Source organism: Cyanistes caeruleus, chromosome 1 (genome assembly GCF_971803275.1).
Source record: "Cyanistes caeruleus chromosome 1, bCyaCae1.hap1.1, whole genome shotgun sequence".
Classification (NCBI taxonomy): Eukaryota; Metazoa; Chordata; class Aves; order Passeriformes; family Paridae; genus Cyanistes; species Cyanistes caeruleus.
Window position 1 is genome coordinate 7,626,060 of NC_141701.1, and position 12,088 is coordinate 7,638,147.

Consider the following 12,088-nt stretch of genomic DNA (forward strand, 5'->3'; position numbering starts at 1 on the left):
TTTTCTTTGTCTATTAACTGGGAAGAGAAGGGCCAGTAGAATGTTCAGCCTGGATGACCTGAGCTAAGAGATGCTGGATGAGGTCTTTGAGGTTTGACAATGATGCCTAGGGAGGATCATAGCAGGCCTGCTATGGCATGGGAATGGGAAGGTATAACTCTGCCTTTTATTGCATATGTTTCAGTCCTTCAGTCCAACCCTGGCATCAGACTGTTTAATGCTTGCAGAAAAAATATGAATAGATGTTTTGTTACTTGGGTTGATAGTTTTACAAGGTTTCCTCATCTGTTGTATCAACACAGAGTCAATGTCACACACAGGAATGCAAAACTGTGCAATAGCATTTGTTGTATGTGTTTGTAAGGCAATTATTAACTTCATGTTAGAAAAAACTCTTTTGTTGGCTTATAGGAATTATATATAAATTATTTGGTGTAAAATACTTAATCGTGTTCCTCTTGCAGGTTGGAAAATACCTCTGATATCACCAAATCCAGCCATTAACCCAGCACTTAACCCTGTCCCCAGGTGCCACATCTACACATCTGTTAAATACCTCCAGGGATGGTGACTCCACAACTGCCCTGGGCAGCCTGTGCCAATGTTTGTACTGCTCAGTTCACCAGTGTTAAACTGTCCTGCTACTTGTCATCAATCCCCTTTGAAAAATGCTGTGAACTTACAAAGGTTTATCTGATGTCCACTGAAGTCAATGGGATATAAGAGGTCTTTTAACAGTGAATTAATTTTTCTGGTGGATTAAATGACTTTAGGTAGATGGCAAATTAAGTAATGTAAATTATCATTAGCCTAAAATGCTATTCTAACATTATTAGTTTTACTACAGCTTCCAGGGCAGAGGCTGATCTTAATTACACTGGTGTGAGTGCAGATGGCTGTTAACTTAGAGCTACTAAACTTTTCTTAATATTTTCTTATGGAATAGACCAGACCCCAGACCCCTTTTTCTTCCTGGTGGGATTTAAAATGCAGGTTTCCTTTGCTGGTTTTCCAGCTGGTATTTCTGGGGTGCTCACCGATAGTCAAACACACTATTCTTTGTTAGAGTCAGCCTTCTTGCAAAACCCATTTTTTTTCCTTTCACCATTCTGTGTGCTCTTTCTTTGGAGAAGAAAAAGTGATGCAGTTGCACAAGTAACTTTCTACCTTAATTTAAATCCTCACTTTCTTTAAGAAGTTATTATAAAAACCCTCCAAAAACTAACCAAAGCCCAAGTTTTTCTCTAACTCCTATTGAAAAACGTAATTCCTACCAATATGGAATGACAATACTTTAATGTCTGTCTTCCTAATAAAATCTAGAGGAAGTTTCTTTTCCTTAGGTAGCCTTGTAGGTGCATATATAACAGGGTTTATAAACAAGTGTCCCTATCCATATGGTTACCCATCTGGTGGTGATGAATCCCAAGAGAGATACCAATTACTGGAAGCAAAAACAAAGTTAAGGAAAGCTACTAAGACATTAGTTATACACTTTGCAAAAGAAAAATTCTGATATCACCTAGATAATTAATGTTTTTTCTGAAGTGTCTCTCATCTTGAATGACCCTGCAGGTAATTTCCAAGGAGGAATTATAACAGACGTGATTTTTGATATACAAGGGAATTACAAATAAAATAACTTTCTGGGGAAAAGTGCAGTGTTGGGGGGATGAACACTTACATGAACCTGCAGTTGAAGACTTGTCTCGCTCTGCTCTAAATTCAGAGCATTTCCTTGGACATGTGTGCTTCCAGTGCAGTAGAAATGAGAAATCAGACCTGTGGGAATAGTGATCTCTTGGACTTGTGTGCCCCTGCATGAGTGGGTGTGTCATGTTAGGACAGCAAATCCCAGAGCCCCTTTTTGATTACTTTTTATCTAATTATCTTTCTACCTTCCATCAAACAGATGAAGGAGCAGGAGATTAAGGTCAGCATGAACCCTCTCTGCAAACACACACAGACTTTCATCCTGTATTTGTGGGTATGGTGAGGCTTGACTTCAACAAGTTGTTTGGAATGTGTCTGTGCTAATTGCCAATGTGCTTTGGGAGAGCTTCTGGATAGAGCTTGACAGCTCTTTCTTAAACCTGTCTGCTCCTATACTTGGATTATCTGTGAATCTCAGCATTCCTCAAAAGAACCTAGTGTGTGTAAGGAGCCAGAGCAGAGGTGTTTTGTTTTAAAGCTATGTCCACAGTTATTTTTATTTTTTTTTTTTATTTTTTTAATGATAGCTCCTAGGTGGCTGCACTGTGGGCATAAATGCTCCTGTCAGTTTTCTGCTCAGCACAGTTGCTGCCCCTGGTCTCATTTTGTGGAATGTGATTCTCTGTGTCTCATACCCAGAGTTCAGACACACAGGAAAGAGTTCAGTATTTTGCCTAGGGAGAAACAGATTCTAAATATCATATATTGGCTTCCGGGCATAGGAGTCTCTTTTTGGAGCTAGCTTAGAAAGCAAAAAGTACACTTCAGGGAATGAATATCTTTGGTAAGGAAGTATTCACATCCTTTTCAATGGCAATTGCAGGGTACTGCCACTAATCATTCCTGTCAATTTTTAGTACTTAGATACTATTCGAGTGAGATTTGAGGAAATTAACTAACTAAAAGGCTCTCAACTGAATATTTTGGAACACAGAATGATTAATCTTCCAGCAAGATCTGAAAGAATTTCTGATGTTTAGAATGTTTTGACTGGTAGTCATGGGGAAGATTTTCAAAGGTCAAGACAGAAGAGGAATGCAGAATCTATCCAGGGAAAGATTGGAGTTTGCTATATAAGCAAGTTAAATTTACATCAAATCTAAAGGGACGTTAACAATATTTAAATTTTCAGTGCTGAAAAACAAATTACTATAAAGTATACTATTCTACCACAGTGGTGCACTACACATGCAATAATGATTAGGGAGCTCAAGCCATTGCTGTAGGTGTGCATGGTTATTGCAAAACTTTGGATCAGAATTTAAGTTTCTGTAAGATTTTCTAAGTGCAGTTAGCTTGTATCATCCAGATGTCTGCATTAAAAGAAGTTATAGCAAATCACGTTTCTCCTGTGATTAGTAGCTATAAAGGCTGTAACATATCATCCCAAATACACAGTGTTCCAGGGCCTTTGAGTCAAGTGTGATCACTTTATCAGCACAAAGATATGTACTCATAGCTGTCAGTGGTGGTAACTCAGTTTGGAATATGGCAGTCACACTGTGCTGTGATCGGCTGGCACTTTATTGCCAGCAGTAACAATTCAATAACACCTCCATAACCCTATTGCCATTTGCTCATCCCCGAAGTTACACCAAGGAAAAGCTTATCTACAGAAAATGTCCTTGTAGAGGTGGAGATTGGCATCATGTGGAGATGCTGGAACATGACCTGAAGACAATATGGATAAAAATGGGACACCACCTTTATTGCCAGCAGTGACACAGAATAAAAACAAACATCTGAGCTGTGTGTATCCAGTGGGTTCAGATATGCGAGCTGGCTCTTGGGGAGATGGCTTTGGGAGTCAGGAACACTGGATGTTTAAGAAAACACTGGATCAAACATGGCCCTGAAACACATCCTCCAGACCCTTGGTGAAGTTGTCTGTGTGGCTCTAACTGTGGAAAAGCCCAGCTCTGGGTATCACAGTGTGGGCACTGGCTTGACTTTGTAGAGCTGGAAGTAGTGAAAAGAAAAAAGCCTTGGGTTTTAAACTGGGCTTATTCAATATGAAAGCACTGGCATGCAATGCCTATGGAGCTCCACAGTCACTTTGAGGTACAGAAGCACAATGTAAACAGCAATCACAGAGAATGTTTAGGACTAAAATTATCTACAGCAAAATAAGTATAATGAGATACTGAACAAAAAGAAATTTGTTCTCACATTGTTAGGAGGGCTGAAGGGGTTGATTCTGTGTCTCTGAATAGTATGTTATTACTTATCAGACTGAAAGACATCTGGAAATAGCTGTTATGATACCCATATTTCATGCTGAACATAGTATGAATTCTCATCTAAATTTGTTACTGATTATGATGGTGCAGTTTCAATTGAGCTTTTAATTCTGTTTATTTAAGTGTGACTATTTCATATTGATTTGTAACAGTTACATATGCAGACTGTGCTGTGCATATTGCATTCACTCTCAGAATTTACCTGAAGGTGTGAGGTGAAAAGTGTGGAGTTTAAATCTTCAGAGAATGAAGGAGGAATTGGTAGATGAACAGAAATGCTTTTGAGAAACCTAGATAATAATCCAATAACTCAGGTAGGAGGAAACCTTTGTGGGACAAGAGAAACCTACTGATGCTCTCTGACTTTGTTGTTGATTTTTGAGATATTTGTGTTTAATAGTAAAGAAGCTCTTAGTTCAGTCTGCTGAGGAAATGGCAAATGAATCATGTCTAGGGATTCAGGGACTGGGGAGGAGGTGAGTAACCTTGAACACCAACTTGACTAGTTCAGCTAGAAACAAGCATTTTTCTGCTCAAAAGGCTTATTTGTGGACAAAACATCGATGTGATTCTTTATAACATTGATTTTTCTCTGGGAAGCTGAGACAGGAGGATATTACCCCATGAGTGGTAAGGGCCTCAGATTACTTGAGTTTTGACACTGGCAGCCTAATTGAAGGAGTCCAGTGTGGGGCCTATTTATGACCAAACATGAGGGACACAGAACACTTTAGCTGAAATTTTTTGAAGAGAAGCAGGGAGGTAGGTTCAAAATGCTGTCTCCAAACCAGAACAACCAATTGTGAGAAGGTGTACAGGAGGGAGCAGTGGTCAGTTAACTCATAAGCTCTTCACAGCTATAGGGGTCATGATAATTCCTGATACCTGGGAAGGATACAGGGAATTGTCTTCTCAATTAATTGTGTATTAATGCACTTTCCAAGTTTAGTTCCTTACAATCTCTGTCTTATCCCCCCACTCCAAATGTTCTGTTTACTTTTAAGAATTATTGACTTAGATATTGACTTAGGATCCAAGGGCCTCCCATTGCTAAGTCCTGCAATGTGTGATTTCTTACTATTTTAGCAGCTTCAGTCCAAAAACTTGGATTAGTGTCATTTGACAACATGGTTTCCTTAATAATGTTATGGAATGTTATGGAAATCTTATGAAAAACCTTTCAAAAGGTAATCAGCACATCCATTAGCCACACACATACTGAATCTCCATGAAAGTGTGACTGGAGTAGTAAAACAGGATTTCCCTTGGCAACTTTTACCCAATGTGTTGTGTTTATCCATGAACAAAGTGATCTTACTCTTTGTTAAAGCTTCAACCAGCTTTTGAGTGATGGAAGCCAGACTTGCTGGTGTGTCTTTCCCAGGAGGGAAATAAATAAAACCTAGAGGGTCTGCTATTGCTTCTACACTTGTTTTTCTGCAACTCACAGTCTGGAGATAAAAATGTCAAGGGGTACAGTGTAGAGCATCATCATCTGTGGGGTGACATCCTCATGTGGAGAGCACTGTAGTATTATGTTGGTATGGACAGATCCTACACTTCCAGCATGAAGAAAGAATGTTCCCATTCTGCTGGAAAAATATCTGAAATAGTGATGGTGTGTGCTCTGAACTTCACAAGTGATCAATAGCACAGAGTCCAGAGTAAAGCATGCATCCTTGGGTTTCATAAGGCTGAAACTTCTTCCTCAGGGTGTTAAATCTCTCCACCAGATTGAAGAACTGAATGAGTAGAAGTCTGTTTCACCTTCTCGTGGGGCCTTGTCTCTCTCATCTGAGGAATCCTACTTGAAAGAAATTAATACCTTGTTTTATGTAGATTTTATTTCACAGACATTCTTCTAAGCAGGCAAATTTCTGTCTTTTTTGATAAAACCCAACCTATGAGCCTTTAAGAGCCAGGGCTGGGGACCATTTCAGCACCAGTGAGGACAAGAGTGGCCCTTTCCTCTGGTAGCCCCTTCCCTTGGGTGACTGTGGGGAGAACCTGCTGGGAGCACTGTGGGCAGACCTTGACTTGGGCTGACTTGTGGCTTGGGAGAGTTGCCATGCCCCACAGCTCTGGTCCTCAGTGCCTGCCCCAGCTGTGGCTGTGCTGGATGCAGCCCTGCATTGCTTGGCTGTGGCAGCTGCTGTTCCTGAGCCACAGGTGAATGGCCTGGCCTTGTCCAAACCCATCCCCATCTCTATCCCCAGCCCCACAGAGATATCTGGTGCTCTTACCTGGGCTGGAGGGCAGGATCTGCCTTGGCCCTGCCCTGGCCACCTTGTGGGGCAGCTCACCCTGCTCCCTGCTGCCAGCCCTGGGGGAACCAGTTACACCATGGTACCTCAACAGTCAGTGGTAAAAAAAAACAAAACAGTATTGAGCTGTTATAAATCAAATACCAGAGGAATCTGTGAAGCATTTAGGACAGTGCACACCCAGTTTTCCACAGTCCAGTGCAAGAAAGACAGCAAGCTGGAAGGCATTGACCACTGAGATGGTCCATCTGGAGCTTCTGCCCAGTCAGAAAGGCTGTGCCATCTCCATCCTTGGAGGGTTTTAAGACACAATTGGATAAAACCCAAAGCAACCTGGACTGACCCCATAACCAACACTGCTGGAAACTGGGCTGGAGACATCCCAAGGTCTTTACCCATCCAATGTTATTCCAAGTTTCTATAATTCTAAGTTATTATTAGTCATACGTTTTAATAATAAGACCAATTAAGAATGGATCTGTGCTAAGCAGAAAACAACACAAATTCAGCATTATAGACAGTTGTTTTGATTGACTTTATTTCTTGACCCTTATTCAGTTTCTCTTATACTTTGATGGAATATTGCATTTCTCAATTATGACATGTTTCAATTTCAACAGCATGTGACAGGAATGGTGTCTAGCCCTTCAAAAAATCAAGGGAAAGTGTAAATTTTCTTATTAATAATTTAAAAATTAACTTAACTTGCTCTAAACCTTCTGTTCTGGACCTTGTCACAGAATATTCCTTGAAAAGCTTTGCTTTTATACTGTCTGACATAGTGTTTCATTCATCTGAAAAGTGATATTTATTTAACAACCCACACCCACAGTTTTTATATATGATATATACAGTGAGACAAGTCTTTAGCAGCATAAATCATTGTGACTTTGAAATGCATGGAGGTATATTAATATTTCAGAAATGGATGTGACCATTACATGTCATCTCTGCATATCTATGTAAGGCCTATCTCGGTCACATACCAAATCTCATTTAAGGCCCCATTTCACTTAGGTATTTTAATAGTTGCCAAAATTTAAACATGTCATTCAGTTGATTGCTAAAGGATTCATTGCATATTTAAGCACTCTCCTCAATCATGATAAGGAAAATAAGTGAGGGGTATAAAGAGTAATTTTAAATAGTGGAATGCAGCTATCAGCATACTGCACTGCTCTGAAATGTATATGCTCCTTTCCCCCCCTCAAAAAAAAAGGCCAAGAGAAAAGGAAATAATGTAACTTCTCTGCAGGGCTTCTGGTGCCTGATTTGTAAAGTCAGTAAATTCCTTTGCTGTTTGCTTTGCAGTTCAGTACCTTCACTTTTCAGCTGCTTTCCCTGTAACACAGACCTGTTCTTTGTCGCTTGACCTCTGTTTCTCCCTTTACAAACTGCTCTTTTTCAAAAAGCCCTTCTGCTCAAAAGATTGTCAAGTGCTGTGGTTTCTATTTTCAGCTTGCAGTTAAAAGCTCTTTGTTATTTTCACAATTCCTCCCTTCTTGTGACTTTTACACTACACAAAGGCCATGTAATTCCTATCACAGGAATCCTGGTAAAACACTTATCAAATTAGGTCAGTTGAACATAAGACCAAACCCTATCATGTCTTAGATTTCATTTGGATGATTAATTCCATTTGGGTTTCAGTATTCTTGAGGAAGCAAAAAGGAATATTATACAAGTGATACTATAAAAAAAAAAAGGAAAGGGATTTTTTTTTTTTTTCTCACAGTACAACATTGTCCTTCCATAGTTGTTATGGCACAGTACAATTTTCTAATTAGAAGGAAAACAAAGGAAGATTTCAGTGTGACCCAATACCATCCTCCATTGGTACCTAAATGCGGAGCCACTAGGAGTGGACAGAGATATAATTAAATATATGGCAAATATGACTTTGTAAGAGCAGGCATGCCTGTACAAACAGATGAACCAAGCCCTGAGCACACAACATTATTTTGTAGGGTTTTGTTCTTGTTTGAACAGGCTGACAATAGCTTTTACATCCATGAAAAGGGATTCATTATGTTGGAACTCTGTGTCCAGAAGCTTCACAAGTGCCCAGTGAGTCTTCCTCCATCATCATTTTGATTTTACTCAATGAAGAGAATGGCAATTGTCCAAAAAACATGCTTTGTTAAAACTTCACACTCTGGATGTTTTGTAGTTCCAGTTATTAAAGGATTATACTAATTTTATAGCTCATCCAATTTATATTTGTTACATTTTCTCTTTTCAACTATGCACTTCAATAAACAGGAGACTAAGGTGCCAACTGGTTGCCTATGATTCATCTTCCTTTCAAGCTGTTCTGTAGAGTACACAGGATGCAGAAATCCTCAAAATCTTTTTTTCTAACATTGGATTGTTGAGTGTTATAAAAGATGGTGTGAGCCAGTAACTGTGACATGAGTGGGAATTTAGAAGCTCCACATCCAGTGGTTGGCTGTTCACTAGGAACTGTCAAAAATCTTCAAGGACTTTAATTTCTCCCCACCTAAACTGCACCTCAGGAATGCACAATAGTTAACCATTTCTTCTCCTCTTTCATTGTGATTCATTCACAAAATGAATTTGTGATTCTTTCATTGTGTAGAATCACAATCACATTGTGATTGTGATTCTACAGTAAACCTATAGAACAGCTCAAGGAATGAGTTCCAGCCCCCATTGCCTCACTCATCCTTGATCAAATCACTCACCAAATTATGCCAATACTGTGTTGTTACTTGTCTTTTATATAATGAGACAAATATGTGAGAAAAATTAGAACTATTTTTTTCCTTGAATCCAGACCACATGTGTGAGACTATTTTTTCAGCAAAACTGCTTTTTATATTATTCTGTCACCCCTTGACTACCATTTTTATCTCCTGGCATTTATGTGATGTCAGCACTTCATCCACAAAGTAGGGAAAAATATTTACTCTTTTTGCTCCATCATCTTGCTCCCAGTTACAGCAGATGGGTTTCCATCTTCCTTCCGTTCAGGGGGGTGTGAGAGCAGATTCAAACAAGCCTAAAGGCTCAGCTCAGCTCTGCTGAACAAATTGCTTTGCTTGTGGACAATGGTAGCTGCTTGTGAATGCATGTAGGAATAAATCAGTATTAAGATTACAAGATTTAGGGACACTGAAGATGTCTTTTTCCTCTGCTGAAACATGTGTCTGAATCAAATTGTTCCATTCATTTAAACAGCTGTAATAAGGCAAGTGAGAAAGCTCAATGTGTATTTTGTTGCAGGATAAAGTGATTGGAAAAGGTTATTTATTATTTTTTCCCTTTTTGTTGTTGCAAAAGAGGTTGAAGGAGTTCTGAAATTGTGTCAAAAAAAACCTCATAGGGAAAGTATATTGGAATTACAGTATTGTGAACTGGTTTTTCGAGAAAACTACTTTTAAAAAAGTTTTACATTTTCTATTTTATTATTTTGAGGGGGGAGAGTTGTCATTATTTTAATGTTACTTTAAAGTAAATGAGAGGAAAAAACCCCAACCACATTTATGACAGCATCATTGCTACAATTGACTAAGCTTCTTTCCTGGGGTGGTGGTGGGATTGTGAGGAACATTTACAATCTTCACTGGTCCCAAGACTTACTGAAATACATTGAACAAAAGAAGTGTTTCCTGTGTCCTTTTACAATGAAACTAACCAATGTTTTGGAAATTCAAGTTACTGGGATTTTTTTATGTAAATCTGCCTCAAAATGTAGACATTTCTAAAAGCAAACACTTGGACTTTTGATTCAAATCAAAAGTAAGAGTAAGAAAAAATATGTAAGAGTAAATGTCAGTTTATAAATATTCTTATTAACTGAATCTTGCATTTGCAGTCTGCTGCATGTGGGACACTTGAGCTCAGTGGGTTTTTTGAAAGCCAATGAATTGTCTTACGTGGGGCTTCATAAGTGGAGGTGGTGCTTCTGGAGGAGATTCATGTCTGCTGGAGAAGGATTATTTCCCTGTTTAGAAAGATATAAACTTACCCAAATAAGACATCTGGCCATTCACCTTCTTGGCAGAAGCCTCTGGAAGTGACTGACGGCTCACAGTCCAGCACAAACACGAGAATCTGCCAGGGCTGTAAATTCCTCTGTTGACTGTACATCCAGAGTAAAACCCCAGCGCTGCTCCTGCAGTCCCTGTGCTAACACTGAAGGCTCAGAGCATTGGCAGGAACAGCAAATGGGCTGATACAAACTAAATTTGCTTAACTAAATTAAAGGCATGACAATGCTAAGAGGACAGAGTTAAGGGTCTTCAGAAAATGTAAAGAAGTGGGGGAAAGTATAGCCTGGTTTCCCAGAGGGGAAAAGTAAGACAAAATTTAAGGAGAGACATCAAGAAAGAGTTTGTTTTTCAGTTTTTTGCTTAGTTTTTTAAATCTCATGTGCATATGCACTGAATGCTTTTTGTTTTTAACACATAACCTGGGTTTGATGTTGCTTGAAGGGTGGGCAGGGATAAGTCAGAGAAGTATCGGTGCTAGATGAAAACAGAAACCTTTCAAAGATTTAACCATGTGGTAGAGGCAAGAAAATGCCCTTCAGTTTTTTCCTTTCAATAATACAAGTCTGAGAAACACAAAGTAGCAGAGGAGGACTTGGAAAAAACATGCACAGTAATTACCTTGGCTTTGAGGTTCCATGAGGAGTTTTTGCAGGGCCAAGTTCTCCAGTTTCACTCTTGTGAAAATTATCCCTAAATATTAGAGATCCCAGTGTGTCAGCCACTACTGTCTGTGATTCCTTAATTATGCTACACTTAACCAGATAGAGAAACTACCCCTGATACTGCCTTGGCTGGGACTGCTCCTGAAGCAAGTCCTGAAGAAGGGAAATCCAAAGGGATCACATTATTTTTCCACTGATCACAGTCTTCCTGACAGCTTCAGCAACATTTTTTTTTTTCTTTTCAGAGGGTGGGTCTGCCCTGTAGAGTGGAAGAAGTGGTCCACACTCCTGCCCTATTTCCCTCAGCACCTCAGCAGGAGAAGGGCTATTCAGTGTCAGGTTTTTGCCTGGACTCCAGGGCTCCTCACTTCTCCCACCTGCTCTCTGGCAGTCCCACAGCCGGAGTTACGCTGCCTCCAGCAGCTCTTCCCAGACACAGAACGTCACCATAGTAAAGCAACAGAAAATTTGGCTGCACTAATAATATCCCCCATTTCCCCCAGGGCTGAGGGCTGATGGCTCCTTTGGAACACGTCTCTCCTCTCCGCTCAGATTTCCTTTTTTATCCCACCAGCCTTGCCTTGAACTGAGAGCAGATTTAGCCACAGACCTGAAGCATGAAAGAGCGGCAATAGAAAACGAGAAACCTGTTCTTCCACCTGATTGTGAAGGGTGGGAGCTATTCCAGACTGTTATCTCTGGAGTCTGGCAAGTTTTCAGCCTGGATGTTTGAAATGTGTTTATGAAATCATTCAAATGTAGCTTGTTTGGAAGAGTACTATGACATGTCTTCTAGCAGTTCCACAAAGTGGTGAAGTGGAAAAAAAGATGGAATCTATATTTAATGAATAAAAATTTCACCCATTGTAAGTAATCCTGTGTCAAATGCAACCAGCTCTTGTCAAGTTTTCAATGAAAGAGTTGCTTTCACCTGACATTTATCTCTTGAATAAAGCTGTGCTTGAGCTCTATGTGTTTTCATGCTGAGATTGTCAGCAAACTGCAAACAGAGAGGAAAGTTTGGCCTTTTCAGTGGGACAGCAACACAGAATTTATTTACAGAAGTAAAGCAGAGCAAAAAGAAATTGTACATGTACTCCTTTAAGTTATGGGAATTACTGTGATGGGACATCTGGTACTTTACAGTGCAGATTGCAAAGTCACTGTGCTGTATCATGTTAATCCCCATAAGT